This window comes from Petromyzon marinus, unplaced genomic scaffold (assembly GCF_048934315.1).
Source record: "Petromyzon marinus isolate PM22_M1 ecotype Great Lakes invasive population unplaced genomic scaffold, UKy_Petmar_22M1.pri1.0 PM_G_Scaffold_102, whole genome shotgun sequence".
Lineage (NCBI taxonomy): Eukaryota > Metazoa > Chordata > Hyperoartia > Petromyzontiformes > Petromyzontidae > Petromyzon > Petromyzon marinus.
Genome location: NW_027422654.1, coordinates 317,375 through 336,533, shown reverse-complemented (window position 1 = coordinate 336,533; position 19,159 = coordinate 317,375).

Here is a 19,159-nt window from a genome sequence, read left to right as displayed (position 1 = left end):
TACACTACTCTATACACTACACACTATATATACTACACTACACACTATACACTACACACTATATATACTACACTGCACTATATACTACACTATACTACTATACACTACACTATACACTACACTATATACTACATTATACACTATGACACACTACATTAGTAGGATCCGTCAATAATTGTTCACATTGTTTTGTGATGTTCTTCTGCCTGTTCACCCAGAGTCTTACCGTTTATTCATATTCTCTGGTTCTTTCAGTAAAATCACGTAGATAGAACAAATAAAGTGAATAAAAAATACCACGATGTTTAGATCGCAACACAGAGAGCCATCGACTCACACGGAGAGCCACAGAATCACAGAGACATAGACTCACACGGAGAGCCATAGACTCACACAGAGAGCCACAGAATCACAGAGCCATAGACTCACGCAGAGAGCTACAGACTCACACAGCTACAGACTCACACAGAGAGCCACAGAATCACAGAGCCATAGACTCACACAGAGAGCCACAGAATCACACAGAGAGCCACAGAATCACAGAGCCATAGACTCACGCAGAGAGCTACAGACTCACACAGAGCTACAGACTCACACAGAGAGCCACAGACTCACACAGAGAGCCACATAATCACAGAGCCATAGACTCATACAGAGAGCCACAGACTCACACAGAGAGCCACATAATCACAGAGCCATAGACTCATACAGAGAGCCACAGACTCACACAGAGAGCCACAGAATCACAGAGCCATAGACTCACACAGAGAACTACAGACTCACACAGAGAGCCACAGAATCACAGAGACATAGACTCACACAGAGAGCCATAGACTCACACGGAGAGCCACAGACTCACACAGAGCCACACAATGACAAAGCCATGGACTCACACAGAGTCACACAATGACAGAGCCATAGACTCACACAGAGAGATACAGACTCACACAGAGAGCCACAATCACAGAGACAAACTCACACGGAGAGCCACATAATGACAGAGCCACACAACGACAGAGTCATAGACTCACACGGAGAGCCATCGACTCACACAGAATCACAGAGCCATAGACTCACACAGAGAGCTACAGACTCACACAGAGCCATAGACTCACACGGAGAGCCATAGACTCACACGGAGAGCCATTGACTCACACAGACAGCCACAGATTCACAGAGCCATAGACTCACACAGAGACCCATAGAGACCCATAGACTCACACAGAGACCCATAGACTCGCACGCAGCCAAAACAAACTACAAAACAATTCACGGCCAAACACATCCGAAGAGAGGCGCCCGACAGACACCCGAATTTGATTCCCGCTCACGGATGCGCCCTACCCAACACCATCAAAGACGTAACCGGTCAAACTGGGGGGGGGGGGGGAGACAAAGGCGGCCGGGCGTGGTTGCTGGCCCACACCCCCGTCTTGTGTGACGTCTTTAAATGCAAAAGCGCTGAAGCTGGCGCGTGTCTTGACAATGGCGCCCTCTAGTGGCTGCTCACGCGTGGAGATGGCGCTTGGTTGATAAATTAGAGACAACGATCCCCCGCGCCCCCCCCCCCCCACCGGAGGGGAGGCGGTGGGCGGGTCTCGTGATGGGGGGAGGGGCAGTCACGTGCCTATGGGTGGGGGTGGGCGGGTCTCGTGATGAGGGGAAGGGCAGTCACGTGCCTACGGGTGGGCGGGTCTCGTGATGGGGGGAGGGGCAGTCACGTGCCTACGGGTGGGGGTGGGCGGGTCTCGTGATGGGGGGAGGGGCAGTCACGTGCTTATGGGTGGGCGGGTCTCGTGATGGGGAGGAGGGGCAGTCACTTGCCTACTTGTGTGGGGGTGGGGAGTTTGGTGATGTGGTGTGACGAGAAGGGAGTGATTTGAGGTGCGGAGTTTAGGCGAGAGAGAGGAGGTGTGGCGAGAGAGAGGCGTGAAGGGGCTGAAATCCGGCAAGTGGAGGGAGCCACATTGCATTCATGGCTTTTATTTTGGTGATTTCGAAAACGTTTTTTTTGGTTTTGGCCATGTTTTTGTTTATTGTAGTACGGAGTTAGACTGATGGCCTTAATCTTAGTTGTCTTGTGGTTGTTGTTATTTGACTTGCATTCCACTGGGATTTTTGCACACAGCGTTGGTGTACGGTGCTATTTCAGGAATATTTTGCTGTTTTTCCCTGGATTTTCTGTTTGCACAGTCACACAAAGTCACTTCAAGATGTTTTCTTGTTCATGTTTGTTTTGTTTGTTGCGATTGCACCCGATTCAAGAGCCGAATGGCTCACAGGGCTATACCAAAATAAATGAAACTATGAACTAACTATGAACTATGCTTCGTTGTTCTTACCCTCACCGCGATCACGGTGGCAGCAAGCAGCGGCAAGCAGGGGCGGCACCGCTCCCCCATCGCCATGAGCCTCCTCCACTCAAGCCGCCGGCCGCGCCCGCACCGCCTCGTCCAGGCCCCGGCGTGGCTGGCGCCGCGCGCCACGCTGCGGTGCGATCCCCGCTGGGCCAGGACACTCCGCGGCTCCGAGCTGATGGAGGCGCCGCGGTTCGCGTGCGGCACCGACGGCTTCTACGCGGCGCGGCGGGGCGAGGGCCGGGGCGCCGGGGGCGCCGGGGCGGGCGGCGTCGTGGACGAGTGCCGCTTCCGTTGCCGCTCGCCGACGCGACCGGAGCGGTACTGCGCTCCGCCTCGCGGCACGGGGGGGGGCCTCGAGGCATGGGGGGGCCTCGAGGCACGGGGGGGCCTCGAGGCACAGGGGGGCCTCGAGGCACGGGGGGGCCTCGTGCAGGCTGCTGTTATGCTTCATGGTGGGCAGCTCTATCATCTTAATGCTCCTGCTCTCACCATAATCCTCACAACTCACATGGTGGAAAGCCCTCATCCAGTGGTGAATTAATAAAGTGATGTACAAATATACGACAACGGTCTGATTTGCTCCCCAAAAAGGTAAGATTAAATCCCCATTAGCCTAATAAACTTAAAAAGCAATGTTTAAACAACCAAACTCGTAATTTGTTATATTGCTGGGGAGATGCTTTATCGCTAGCCATGCTATCTTAATGTTTTACAGCTGTAATCCTCTTGTTACGTGTGTAAAGTCACGTAAATGGCAACATGTAGTGTAATTTAAGGTGAATAACGTTAGTATCAATATTATGTACGAGAAGTAATACCCACTGTAGATTGTAGTCTGTTTTTTTATCGTAGCGAGTGTGTAGATTCCTATGTTAACTTATTCTTGTTTCGATTTAAAGCTTTCGTGACTGCAAGGATTCATCTTCTTTGGTTCTTTCGGTAAAGTCACCACGTAGAATGAGAATAAAATAATAAATTGATAAAATAAAATAACAATAAAATTCTCACGACGTTTCGGCCACAACACAAGCGGCCTTCATCATGTGAAGGGACGAGACTGTCTGGGGGACAGCGCTGGAGCGAACACAGCCAAGCTCAGACCGCGACCTTTAAGCTGTGTGAGAAGAAACAGAGCGCCTTGACAAAGGAATTAGCATTTGGTATTACCTTAGAGTCGCGGCTTTAAATCTAAATTTAACCGCCTCTATGGGGAGGGATTCCACATAACCTTAAGATCATTCAACAGACTCCGGGATAAGAAGGCTCAACTAATCGAGTCTCTCACCTTTCTGAAGAGATGCCGCGACTTATTCTTGTTGCTGAGTTTTGTCCTATTTCGTCTGATGTAAGTGTGTTTGTTCTATTTTATTGTGGTGATGAGATGTCTCATCAAGGCCTGGCTCCTTCCTTCGCGGTCGGGTGTCGCCTTTGTCTATCTCGGTGGGAGTCGTGTTCTCTCCCTTTGTCGTTTTATTGCTACCGCATGTGGCTAGGAGACAAGGCGGCCGATAGGCTTCCTCTATGGAATCCTTTTCTCTCGGTCCCGTGATCAACCCATCTCGCTCCATCTCCTCTGGGTGACCCTTGGCTTAACTCTAATAATCATTATTTGCTTTATGTTTTCCAAGATTCATCTTTAATTTTTAATTTGTTTACCCACCTAAGGTGTTGTTAACAACTTCACTGATTTTGATTTAAAGCTGTCGTGACTGCAGGGATTCATATTCTTGGTTCTTTCGGTAAAGTCACTACGTAGAAGGGAAACAATCAAATAATATTGTTTTATATTGAGTATAATTTTGTTGTTTCCCTTCTACGTGACTTTACCGAAAGAACCAAGAATATAACTTCACTGATACCGAGATGTCTTCGATGGCAGATTATCAGTCATCTTTAAGTGCAATAACCTCGACTTAAAGCTTTCCTGACTGAAGGAATTAATATTCTTCTGGTTTTTCGGTAAAGTCACGTAGATAGGTTCAACGAAAATAACAAAAATATTTTTTTAACACAAAACATTTTTTTGTTATTTTCTTTGAACCTATCTATGTGACTTTACCGAAAGACCCAAGAATATGCAATGACCTCGTTTAATAATAATTATCATGACAGATTAAGAACAATAATGGTAACAATGATAACATTAACAATAATGAACAATAAGGATAACAAGGATAATTTTAACAATTTATGATAATCGTAATGATGATAGCAATGATACGGATACTGATAATACGGATGATCGTGATAAAGATATTATAACGATACAGATAATGACAATAATACGGATACGGATAATCGTGATAAAGATATTATAACGATACAGATAATGACAATGATACGGATACTGATAATATGGACAATCGTGATAAAGATATAACGATACAGATATTGACAATGATACGGATACTGATAATACGGACAATCGTGATAAAGATATAACGATACAGATAATGACAATGATACTGATAATATGGATAATTGTGATAAAGATATTATAACGATAATGACAATGATACGGATACGTGGCTGTGTTCCACTCCAGCGCTGTCCTCGAGAAAGTCTGGTCCCTTCACCTGATGAAGGCCACTTGTGTTGTGGCCGAAACGTCGTGATTTTTGTTTTATTTTTTACCTACGTGACTTTACCGAATAGAACCAAAGAGTATGATAATAACTCTTATATTTTATTTTAAACAAACCCCCCGCCCCCCAGGAAAGAGAATGCCGTGAATGTTGAAGCAATGGATCTCCCAAACGACGTGGAGACTCACCACGTCGGCGGCGGTGCTCACACCCAGCTCCACTTAGCCCAGCGGAGCATTACCTTGGAAGGGCTTTGTGTGGTGGTGGAGGAGAAAGAGGAGGAGGTGGAGGACGAGGCAGAGGAAAAGGAGGAGGGACAGCAGATGGAACGTGACCCGTGGGATGAGTTAGACAAGCTGGAGTGTGCCTCGTGGGATGAGTTCGACAAGCTGGACGATGAGGTGCAGCGTATCCTGTGTGATGAGTTAAACGAGGTGGGGGAGCGTGTCCTGTGGGATGCGTTTGACAAGGTGGGGGAGCGTGTCCCATGTGATGAATTAGACGAGGTGGGGGAGCGTGTCCCGTGGGATGAGTTAGACGAGGTGGAAGATGAAGTGCAGCGTATCCTGTGGGATGAGTTTGACAAAGTAGGGGAGCGTGTCCTGTGGGATGAGTTTGACAAGGTGGAGGAGTGTGTCCCGTGTGATGAGTTAGACGAGGTGGGGGAGCGTGTCCCGTGGGATGAGTTAGACGAGGTGGAAGATGAAGTGCAGCGTATCCTGTGGGATGAGTTTGACAAGGTGGGGGAGCGTGTCCTGTGGGATGCGTTTGACAAGGTAGGGGAGCGTGTCCCATGTGATGAATTAGACGAGGTGGGGGAGCGTGTCCCGTGGGATGAGTTAGACGAGGTGGAAGATGAAGTGCAGCGTATCCTGTGGGATGAGTTTGACAAGGTAGGGGAGCGTGTCCTGTGGGATGAGTTTGACAAGGTGGAGGAGTGTGTCCCGTGTGATGAGTTAGACGAGGTGGGGGAGCGTGTCCCGTGGGATGAGTTAGAAGAGGTGGAAGATGAAGTGCAGCGTATCCTGTGGGATGAGTTTGACAAGGTGGGGGAGCGTGTCCTGTGGGATGAGTTTGACAAGGTGGAAGAGCGTGTCCCGTGTGATGAGTTAGACGAGGTGGGGGAGCGTGTCCCGTGTGATAAGTTAGACGAGGTGGGGGAGCGTGTCCCGTGTGATGAGTTAGACGAGGTGGAGGACGTAGGCTACAAGTGCTCTCCCATGGAGTCGATTGGAGACGAGGCTTTGCCGTGTTCCGACGGAGGGGACCCCTGGGAACGGATCTTTGACGTCGCCTCCGCCGTGACCTCCTCCACCGCCTCCACTTCGACGTCGTCGACTCTCGGAGGTCTCCCCTCGGAGGCCATCGACGACGCGACCCGAGGGGGCTCCTCCTGGACAGAGTCGGATCTCGTTATTTTCAAGCTGATAGAAAACGCCCGGCGTGGCGGCGGCGGGGACGACGACGATAGCCCCGGGGAGGTCGCGGCCGCGTCTCTCTGCGGCCCCGGCGCTCCGGGCGAGCCGTTTGAGGACGCTCGGCGGGGCACCTCTTTCCGCGGGGAGGACGCCCACGCCGAGGAGGAGGCCGGGGTCGGCGGCGCTTGTCGTCTCGCGGCCGCCGCCTCGGGCGCGAGGACGCGAGCGGCGGGCCGACCTCCCCCTCGGCGGAACCTTGGTGGGCCGCGACTGGACGCCGGCCGGGCCTCCGCCGCGGAGCTCGCGAGCCGAGGCGGAGCTCCGCCGGTCCACCCTGGCGCGAGCTCGGAGCCGGCGCGGCCCATCGTCGGCGGCGTCCGTCAAATCGTGCGGAACCCGTGGGGCGCGTTTCTTCCCGTCGGCCCGGCGGGGTGCGGTCTCTCACGATTCGACGACGCGGAGGCCGCCGCCGCCGCCTCCTCGTGGCGCTCGCCCGACGCCGGCCGGCAGCGCCGGCGGCTTTGGGAGGAGTTGTGCCGGGCGACGCGGGGCCCGCCGCCGCCGGTGCCGGCCGGTCTCCCCCCCGCGCCCCCGAGCCAGCCAGGGACGCACGCTGGGGGGCGGCCTGCGGATGACAGTCCCCGCCGAGGCTCTGGGGAGGTTGCAGCCGAGGCCGCGGAGCCGCCCAAGGAGAGAAAACAGCGAGCCAGGAGCGTCTTCACTCGGCGTATGTGTACACGGTGACGGTAGCGGTCGCAGCGACGGCGTCGGTTGTTTTGGCGGTTTCCGTTTGACTCGGGGTGCAAGATGGAGGAGAAGTGAAGCCAATCACCAAGGCAGGGAACTCCTCTGCTTACAAACATCACTTCAGATAATCCCCTACTTATGAACGTTACTGCGAGGACTCCCCTACTTACAATCATTACCGCAGATACTCCCTTATGAGCATCGCCAGAGGGATTCTTCTATTTACTATCACTGCTGCAGGGATTCCCTTACATTACCGCAAGACGCCCCTGTTTACAAGCATTAATGTAGAGACGCCCCTACTTACGAACATTACTTCAGAGATTCCCATACTTGAGAGCGCTACGACGTGGATTCCCCTAGCTACGAACATCACAGCATGTACTCTATGTACGAACATTACTACAGGGACTTCCTTACTTATGAACATTCGACTTACGAACTTTCAGAGATGCGAACAAACCTGGTCCGTATGTCTACTTGCAGCTGCTCGTACCGAGAGTCGTAAGTTCAACCGGCGCGCAACAGATGGTGGTGGCATCTACAGTGAGGGAAAAAAAAAGTGTTTGATCCCTTACTGATTTTGTACGTTTGCCCACTGACAAAGAAATGATCAGTCTATAATTTTAATGGTAGGTTTATTTGAACAGTGAGAGACAGAATAACAACAACAAAATCCAGAAAAACGCATGTCAAAAATGTTATAAATTGATTTGCATTTTAATGAGGGAAATAAGTATTTGACCCCCTCTCAATCAGAAAGATTTCTGGCTCCCAGGTGTCTTTTATGCAGGTAACGAGCTGAGATTAGGAGCACACCTGTCCACAGACGCAATCAATCAGATTCCAAACTCTCCACCATGGCCAAGACCAAAGAGCTCTCCAAGGATGTTAGGGACACGATTGTAGACCTACACAAGGCTGGAATGGGCTACAAGACCATTGCCAAGCAGCTTGGTGAGAAGGTGACAACAGTTGGTGTGATTATTCGCAAATGGAAGAAACACAAAAGAACTATCAATCTCCCTCAGCCTGGGGCTCCATGCAAGATCTCACCTCGTGGAGTTGCAATGATCATGAGAACGGTGAGGAATCATCCCAGAACTACACAGGAGGATATTGTCAATGATCTCAAGGCAGCTGGGACCATAGTCACTAAGAAAACAATTGGTAACACTACGTCGTGAAGGACTGAAATCCTGCAGCACCCACAAGGTCCCCCTGCTCAAGAAAGCACATATACATGCCCGTCTGAAGTTTGCCAATGAACATCTGAATGATTCAGAGGACAACTGGGTGAAAGTGTTGTGGTCAGATGAGACCAAAATGGAGCTCTTTGGCATCAACTCAACTCGCCGTGTTTGGAGGAGGAATGCTGCCTATGACCCCAAGAACACCATCCCCACCATCAAACATGGAGGTGGAAACATGCTTTGGGGGTGTTTTTCTGCTAAGGGGACAGGACAACTTCACCGCATCAAAGGGACGATGGACGGGGCCATGTACCGTCAAATCTTGGGTGAGAACCTCGTTCCCTCAGCCAGGGCATTGAAAATGGGTCGTTGATGGGTATTTCAGCATGACAATGACCCAAAACACACGGCCAAGGCAACAAAGGAGTGGCTCAAGAAGAAGCACATTAAGGTCCTGGAGTGCCCTAGCCAGTCTCCAGACCTTAATCCCATAGGAAATCTGTGGAGGGAGCTGAAGGTTCGAGTTTCCAAATGTCAGCCTCGAAACCTTAATGACTTGGAGAAGATCTGCAAAGAGGAGTGGGACAAAATCCCTCCTGAGATGTGTGCAAACCTGGTGGCCAACTACAAGAAACGTCTGACCTCTGTGATTGCCAACAAGGGTTTTGCCACCAAGTACTAAGTCATGTTTTGCAGAGGGGTAAAATACTTATTTCCCTCGTAAAAATGCAAATCAATTTATAACATTTTTGACATGTGTTTTTCGGGATTTTTTTGTTATTCTGTCTCTCACTGTTCAAATAAACCTACCATTAAAATTATAGACTGATCATTTCTTTGTCAGTGGGCAAAGGTACAAAATCAGCAGGGGATCAAATACTTTTTTTCCCTCACTGTACATCTGTAGAACGTGAATAACCAGTGACATCTACATCTGTAGAACATGTAAAACCAGTGGCATCTACATCTGTAGAACATGAAGAACCAGTGGCATCTACATCTGTAGAACATGAAGAACCAGTGGCATCTACATCTGCAGAACATGAAGAACCAGTAGCATCTACATCTGAAGAACGTGAATAACCAGTGGCATCTACATCTGCAGAACGTGAAGAACCAGTGGCATCTACATATGTAGAACGTGAAGAACCAGTGGCATCTACATCTGCCGAACGTGAAGAACCAGTGGCATCTACATCTGCAGAACATGAAGAACCAGTGGCATCTACATCTGTAGAACATGTAGAACCAGTGGCATCTACATCTGCAGAACGTGAAGAACCAGTGGCATGTACATCTGCAGAATGTGAAGAACCAGTGCTATCTACATCTGTAGAACGTGAAGAACCAGTGGCATCTACATCTGTAGAATGTGAAGACCAGTGGCATCTACACCTGCAGAACGTGAAGAACCAGTGGCATCTATATCTACTGAACATGAAGAACCAGTGGCATCTACATCTGCAGAACGTGAAGAACCAGTGGCATCTACATCTGTAGAATGTGAAGACCAGTGGCATCTACACCTGCAGAATGTGAAGAACCAGTGGCATCTACATCTGCAGAACGTAAAGAACCAGTGACATCTACATCTGCAGAACGTGAAGAACCAGTGGCATCTACATCTGCAGAACGTGAAGAACCAGTGGCATCTACATCTGCAGAACGTGAAGAACCAGTGGCATCTACATCTATAGAATATGAAGAACCATTGGCATCTACATATGTAGAATATGAAGAATCATTGACATCTACATCTGCAGAACACGAATAACCAGTGGCATCTACATCTGCAGAACGTTAAGAACCAGTGGCATCTACATCTGCAGAACGTGAAGAACCAGTGGCATCTACATCTGCAGAACGTGAAGAACCAGTGACATCTACATCTGCAGAACGTGAACAACCAGTGGCATTATGAGACCTCCTTTGCCAGTAACAAGATATAGAAATAGGTGTTACCCTTTTAACTGGCACAAAAACTGACACCTTTATTCAAGGCATCATCTTTGCAATAACCACAACACAAGCAGTCAAAATACAAACAAAAAAGACAACTCTGATAATATGCACTGTCCTTGAATTTGATTGGTCCACACCCGAGACGGCTTTTCTTAGAGCCTAGTCTCCATTGGTGTTGGACCAGAAGACGCAAAAAGGCGTACAACTCAAAAACAGTGCATTATCAGAGTATTGAGGGCTCGGGGTGAGCATTTACATTATGAGACCTCCTTTGCCAGTAACAAGATATAGGAATAGGTTTTACCCTTTTAACTGGCACAAATAACCACAACACAAGAAGTCAAAATGCAAACAAAAAAGACAACTCCGATAATAATATGCACTGTCCTTGAATTTGATTGGTCCACACCCGAGACAGCTTTTCTTAGAGCCTAGTCTCCATTGGTGTTGGACCAGAAGACGCAAAAAGGCGTACAACTCAAAAACAGTGCACTATCAGAGTATTGAGGGCTCGGGGTGAGCATTTACATTATGAGACCTCCTTTGCCAGTAACAAGATATAGGAATAGGTTTTACCCTTTTAACTGGCACAAAAACTGACACCTTTATTCAAGGCATCATGTTTGCAATAACCACAACACAAGAAGTCAAAATGCAAACAAAAAAGACAACTCCGATAATAATATGCACTATCCTTGAATTTGATTGGTCCACACCCGAGACAGCTTTTCTTAGAGCCTAGTCTCCATTGGTGTTGGACCAGAAGACGCAAAAAGGCGTACAACTCAAAAACAGTGCACTATCAGAGTATTGAGGGCTCGGGGTGAGCATTTACATTATGAGACCTCCTTTGCCAGTAACAAGATATAGGAATAGGTTTTACCCTTTTAACTGGCACAAAAACTGACACCTTTATTCAAGGCATCATGGTTGCAATAACCACAACACAAGAAGTCAAAATGCAAACAAAAAAGACAACTCCGATAATATGCACTATCCTTGAATTTGATTGGTCCACACCCGAGACAGCTTTTCTTAGAGCCTAGTCTCCATTGGTGTTGGACCAGAAGACGCAAAAAGGCGTACAACTCAAAAACAGTGCACTATTAGAGTATTGAGGGCTCGGGGTGAGCATTTACATTATGAGACCTCCTTTGCCAGTAACAAGATATGGGAATAGGTTTTACCCTTTTAACTGGCACAAAAACTGACACCTTTATTCAAGGCATCATGTTTGCAATAACTACAACACAAGCAGTCAAAATGCAAACAAAAAAGACAAATCTGATTAATAATATGCACTGTCCTTGAATTTGATTGGGCCACACCCGAGACAGCTTTTCTTAGAGCCTAGTCTCCATTGGTGTTGGACCAGAAGACGCAAAAAGGCGTACAACTCAAAAACAGTGTACTATTAGAGTATTGAGGGCTCGGGGTGAGCATTTACATTATGAGACCTCCTTTGCCAGTAACAAGATATGGGAATAGGTTTTACCCTTTTAACTGGCACAAAAACTGACACCTTTATTCAAGGCATCATGTTTGCAATAACTACAACACAAGCAGTCAAAATGCAAACAAAAAAGACAAATCTGATTAATAATATGCACTGTCCTTGAATTTGATTGGGCCACACCCGAGACAGCTTTTCTTAGAGCCTAGTCTCCATTGGTGTTGGACCAGAAGACGCAAAAAGGCGTACAACTCAAAAACAGTGTACTATTAGAGTATTGAGGGCTCGGGGTGAGCATTTACATTATGAGACCTCCTTTGCCAGTAACAAGATATAGGAATAGATTTTACCCTTTTAACTAGCACAAAAACTGACACCTTTATTCAAGGCATCATGTTTGCAATAACCACAACACAAGCAGTAAAAATGCAAACAAAAAAGACAACTCTGATAATAATATGCACTGTCCTTGAATTTGATTGGTCCACACCCGAGACGGCTTTTCTTAGAGCCTAGTCTCCATTGGTGTTGGACCAGAAGACGCAAAAAGGCGTACAACTCAAAAACAGTGCACTATCAGAGTATTGAGGGCTCAGGGTGAGCATTCACATTATGAGACCTCCTTTGCCAGTAAAAATATATAGGAATAGGTTTTATCATTTTAACTGGCACAAAAACTGACACCTTTATTCAAGGCATGATGTTTGCAATAACCACAACACAAGCAGTAAAAATGCAAACAAAAAAGACAACTCTGATAATAATATGCACTGTCCTTGAATTTGATTGGTCCACACCCGAGACGGCTTTTCTTAGAGCCTAGTCTCCATTGGTGTTGGACCAGAAGACGCAAAAAGGCGTACAACTCAAAAACAGTGCACTATTAGAGTATTGAGGGCTCGGGGTGAGCATTTACATTATGAGACCTCCTTTGCCAGTAACAAGATATGGGAATAGGTTTTACCCTTTTAACTGGCACAAAAACTGACACCTTTATTCAAGGCATCATGTTTGCAATAACTACAACACAAGCAGTCAAAATGCAAACAAAAAAGACAAATCTGATTAATAATATGCACTGTCCTTGAATTTGATTGGGCCACACCCGAGACAGCTTTTCTTAGAGCCTAGTGTCCATTGGTGTTGGACCAGAAGACGCAAAAAGGCGTACAACTCAAAAACAGTGTACTATTAGAGTATTGAGGGCTCGGGGTGAGCATTTACATTATGAGACCTCCTTTGCCAGTAACAAGATATAGGAATAGATTTTACCCTTTTAACTGGCACAAAAACTGACACCTTTATTCAAGGCATCATGTTTGCAATAACCACAACACAAGCAGTAAAAATGCAAACAAAAAAGACAACTCTGATAATAATATGCACTGTCCTTGAATTTGATTGGGCCACACCCGAGACAGCTTTTCTTAGAGCCTAGTCTCCATTGGTGTTGGACCAGAAGACGCAAAAAGGCGTACAACTCAAAAACAGTGTACTATTAGAGTATTGAGGGCTCGGGGTGAGCATTTACATTATGAGACCTCCTTTGCCAGTAACAAGATATAGGAATAGATTTTACCCTTTTAACTAGCACAAAAACTGACACCTTTATTCAAGGCATCATGTTTGCAATAACCACAACACAAGCAGTAAAAATGCAAACAAAAAAGACAACTCTGATAATAATATGCACTGTCCTTGAATTTGATTGGTCCACACCCGAGACGGCTTTTCTTAGAGCCTAGTCTCCATTGGTGTTGGACCAGAAGACGCAAAAAGGCGTACAACTCAAAAACAGTGCACTATCAGAGTATTGAGGGCTCAGGGTGAGCATTCACATTATGAGACCTCCTTTGCCAGTAAAAATATATAGGAATAGGTTTTATCATTTTAACTGGCACAAAAACTGACACCTTTATTCAAGGCATGATGTTTGCAATAACCACAACACAAGCAGTAAAAATGCAAACAAAAAAGACAACTCTGATAATAATATGCACTGTCCTTGAATTTGATTGGTCCACACCCGAGACGGCTTTTCTTAGAGCCTAGTCTCCATTGGTGTTGGACCAGAAGACGCAAAAAGGCGTACAACTCAAAAACAGTGCACTATTAGAGTATTGAGGGCTCGGGGTGAGCATTTACATTATGAGACCTCCTTTGCCAGTAACAAGATATGGGAATAGGTTTTACCCTTTTAACTGGCACAAAAACTGACACCTTTATTCAAGGCATCATGTTTGCAATAACTACAACACAAGCAGTCAAAATGCAAACAAAAAAGACAAATCTGATTAATAATATGCACTGTCCTTGAATTTGATTGGGCCACACCCGAGACAGCTTTTCTTAGAGCCTAGTGTCCATTGGTGTTGGACCAGAAGACGCAAAAAGGCGTACAACTCAAAAACAGTGTACTATTAGAGTATTGAGGGCTCGGGGTGAGCATTTACATTATGAGACCTCCTTTGCCAGTAACAAGATATAGGAATAGATTTTACCCTTTTAACTGGCACAAAAACTGACACCTTTATTCAAGGCATCATGTTTGCAATAACCACAACACAAGCAGTAAAAATGCAAACAAAAAAGACAACTCTGATAATAATATGCACTGTCCTTGAATTTGATTGGTCCACACCCGAGACGGCTTTTCTTAGAGCCTAGTCTCCATTGGTGTTGGACCAGAAGACGCAAAAAGGCGTACAACTCAAAAACAGTGCACTATCAGAGTATTGAGGGCTCAGGGTGAGCATTCACATTATGAGACCTCCTTTGCCAGTAAAAATATATAGGAATAGGTTTTATCATTTTAACTGGCACAAAAACTGACACCTTTATTCAAGGCATGATGTTTGCAATAACCACAACACAAGCAGTAAAAATGCAAACAAAAAAGACAACTCTGATAATAATATGCACTGTCCTTGAATTTGATTGGTCCACACCCGAGACGGCTTTTCTTAGAGCCTAGTCTCCATTGGTGTTGGACCAGAAGACGCAAAAAGGAGTACAACTCAAAAACAGTGCACTATTAGAGTATTGAGGGCTCGGGGTGAGCATTTACATTATGAGACCTCCTTTGCCAGTAACAAGATATGGGAATAGGTTTTACCCTTTTAACTGGCACAAAAACTGACACCTTTATTCAAGGCATCATGTTTGCAATAACTACAACACAAGCAGTCAAAATGCAAACAAAAAAGACAAATCTGATTAATAATATGCACTGTCCTTGAATTTGATTGGGCCACACCCGAGACAGCTTTTCTTAGAGCCTAGTCTCCATTGGTGTTGGACCAGAAGACGCAAAAAGGCGTACAACTCAAAAACAGTGTACTATTAGAGTATTGAGGGCTCAGGGTGAGCATTCACATTATGAGACCTCCTTTGCCAGTAAAAATATATAGGAATAGGTTTTATCATTTTAACTGGCACAAAAACTGACACCTTTATTCAAGGCATGATGTTTGCAATAACCACAACACAAGCAGTAAAAATGCAAACAAAAAAGACAACTCTGATAATAATATGCACTGTCCTTGAATTTGATTGGTCCACACCCGAGACGACTTTTCTTAGAGCCTAGTCTCCATTGGTGTTGGACCAGAAGACGCAAAAAGGCGTACAACTCAAAAACAGTGCACTATTAGAGTATTGAGGGCTCGGGGTGAGCATTTACATTATGAGACCTCCTTTGCCAGTAACAAGATATAGGGATAGATTTTACCCTTTTAACTGGCACAAAAACTGACACCTTTATTCAAGGCATCATGTTTGCAATAACCACAACACAAGCAGTAAAAATGCAAACAAAAAAGACAACTCTGATAATAATATGCACTGTCCTTGAATTTGATTGGTCCACACCCGAGACGGCTTTTCTTAGAGCCTAGTCTCCATTGGTGTTGGACCAGAAAACGCCAAAAGGCGTACAACTCAAAAACAGCGCACTATCAGAGTATTATACTCTGATAGTGCGCTGATATACTCTGATAGTGCGCTGTTTTTGAGTTGTACGCCTTTTGGCGTTTTCTGGTCCAACACCAATGGAGACTAGGCTCTAAGAAAAGCCGTCTCGGGTGTGGACCAATCAAATTCAACGACAGTGCATATTATCAGAGTTGTCTTTTTTGTTTGAATTTTGACTCCTTGTGTTGTGGTTATTGCAACATGATCCCTTGAATAAAGGTGTCAGTTTTTGTGCCAGTTAAAAGGGTAAAACCTATTCCTATATCTTGTTACTGGCAAAGGAGGTATCATAATGTAAATGCTCACCCCGAGCCCTCAATACTCTGTATCTACTTTATGTATTTTTGGTAAGCCGTATAATCTTGGTGGCCTGGCAGCAGAAGGTTTCAACGAAAACTGTTTAGATTGATCAATTAATGCGGTTGAATCAGAAATTATTTTGTTGGTTTGTGTGACGAGGCTGTTGGTGGGATCTCTTTATTTTTGTAATACATTTTATTTATTAAAACATTTCATTTAATTTAACGTAGGTATAAAATAAAATTAATTTAAATAAAGTAATGTAATATATTTTAAAAATAAAATTAAACGTAGGTATTAAATAAAATAAATTTAATTTAAATAAAATATATTTAATTTATTAAACATTTGAATTTAATTTTACGTAGGTATGAAATAAAATAAATTTAAATAAAATTTTATTTATTACTAAATTAAATTTAACGTAGGTATAACATAAAATTAATTTAATTTAAATTATAAAAAATATTCATTTATAAAAAAATACGTAGGTATAAAATAAGTTTCAATTAACTTAATTAAAATTTAAAATTAAATTTAACGTAGGTATAAAATAAAATGTATTTAAATTATAAAAAATTATTCATTTATAAAAAAAATACATAGGTATAAAATACATTTTAATTGAATTAAAATTTTAAAATAAAATGTAATTAAATTTAATAATAAATAAATTTTATTTTCTACCTCCGTGACTTTACCGAAAGAAACAAAGAGTGTGGACCCACGTGACATCAAGGCTGTCCTAGTCTAGGCAAGGCCTCAGGGTGTACCGGGCCTTTCATAACAACAGCCGCAGCAGCAACAACGGTTCTCTTGAGAAAACGCTTTAAAAAAAAAGTCAACGTAGCTTACCTTGACACTCGCGAACTTTAATGATTAAAATAATTAAAACTAAACTAAACACTCACACGCACATGGGCGCGCGGTGGTCAGCGTGTAGGGCATTAAAATGGTAGCGTCCTCCCGTGATCTGATTGGTCGCCGCGTGCCAAAGTGGGTAGGGGGGGAGGGCCAGCGATCTGATTGGTCGAGAGGAAAACCTGGACGCGTCTCCAGCGATGGTGCGCAGCGATTGGTCAACGGTTGTCCTATGCTAATTTTGGTATGCTAATTAATGTTAATATGAATGCTAATGCGGAATATTTATCCATACTCATTAAGTTTAATGTTTATCCTAAATTAGTTAAAAATGTATGCTCATTTAGTTAACATTCTATGATAGTATCGTTATATTTTTTTTATGCTATGATAACAGCAGTGCATACTGACTGTGGTGGTACCTGCTATGATTACAGCAGGCATACTGACTGTGGTGGTACCTGATATGATTACAGCAGTACATACTGTGGTGATACCTGCTTTCACTACAGCAGTACATACTGAACGTAATGGTACCTGCTATGAATACAGCAGGTATACTGACTGTGGTGGTACATGCTATGATAACAGCAGGCATACTGACTAGTGGTACCTGCTATAATTACATCAGTGCATACTGTGGTGGTACCTGCTATGATTACAGCAGGCATACTGACTGTGGTGGTACCTGCTATGATAACAGCAGGCATACTGACTAGTGGTACCTGCTATAATTACAGCAGGTATACTGACTAGTGGTACCTGCTATGATTACAGCAGATATACTGACTAGTGGTACCTGCTATAATTACAGCAGGTATACTGACTAGTGGTACCTGCTATAATTACATCAGGGCATACTGTGGTGGTACCTGCTTTCACTACAACAGTGCATACTGACTGTGGTGGGTACCTGCTAAGGTTACAACAGTGCATACTGCTTAAATGCTTCATCACGTGTCGTGAATGTGATCGTTTCATCCCAGAAATGGTGTCCTTGACCGGCCCAGAGCAGACATTTCACTTTGCCTTAGAACCTGAGGTGGCACAGCATTAGCAATTCCAAGTTCTTTATGTGACCAATAGCGACGAATTATGTGGCAAGCATTTGAAATGAGTGGGTTATGACGTACTGTACTTCACTCTTATCGACCATTAACATAAGTCTGTGTTACTGGCATTGTGCTGCCTCGGCTGGTACCAACTTCTTCTTTGACCACGTGGACCACGCGGATGAATGGTCCACGCGAGTTGAGCGACCGATGGAGAAGACCTATGGGGGCACGCGGCGGGAGACTCTCAGGCGAAATCGTGGAAGTCGCGTGACAGAAACCACGCGTGGAGGATAGATGCATGCTGGCGAGACGTCGTCTTCAGTTTAATTTAAGTTTCATGTGTAGAGCCCTGTGAGCCGTGCGGCTCTTGACTCGGGTGCAACCGCAACAAAACAAAAACGTGAACAAGAAACATCTTAAAGTGACTACGCGCAAACAGAAAAATCCAGGAAAAAACCAGCAGAGTCTTCCAGAAAAAAACAACCATATTTCAACGCTGCGTGCAGAAATCCCAGTGGGATGCAAGTCAAACAATAACCATAAGACAATTTAGATTAAAGTTATCAGGCTAACTCTGTACTACAACAAACGTTTTCAAAATCACCAAAACAAAGCTACAAAAAACAATGTAACAGTGATCGACATAGGCGAGGCCATTACCGATTCAGACAATCGTCACCGGTCTTTGCCGTGAGCGGGAAATCCAACTGGTTGGCCGACTTCGTGGCGAAGTGTGTTCATCACGACACTACCGCTTCCCACATTTACACACTCACGCAAAGACAAATATCCCGCAGCACCTGCCCCGAGCACCTTAACAGACTGTTGGGGCAGGTGCTGTTAGCAAGCACCTGCCCCCGACAACCTTAACAGACTGTTGGGGCAGGTGCTGTTAGCGAGCACCTGCCCCGAGCACCTTAACAGACTGTTGGGGCAGGTGCTGTTAGCGAGCACCTGCCCCGAGCACCTTAACAGACTGTTGGGGCAGGTGCTGTTAGCGAGCACCTGTGCAGGCCAGCACGGCTTGGTGAATGAGTTATTGTGTGTGTGAGAACTTGAGAGGGTGGGTAGGTGGTTTTGTGAGCGATTGATTGGTATAAATAAATATTCTGATGAATTTGCAACTTGGTATCTGAATTCAATATTTGGACGGCAGAACGTGTATTTACATTCGTATTCATGCGTGTTATGTATGAAGTGTATTTGTTGGGGTGTGTGTGTGCACCTTCTACCAACAGTCTGTTCAGAAGGGT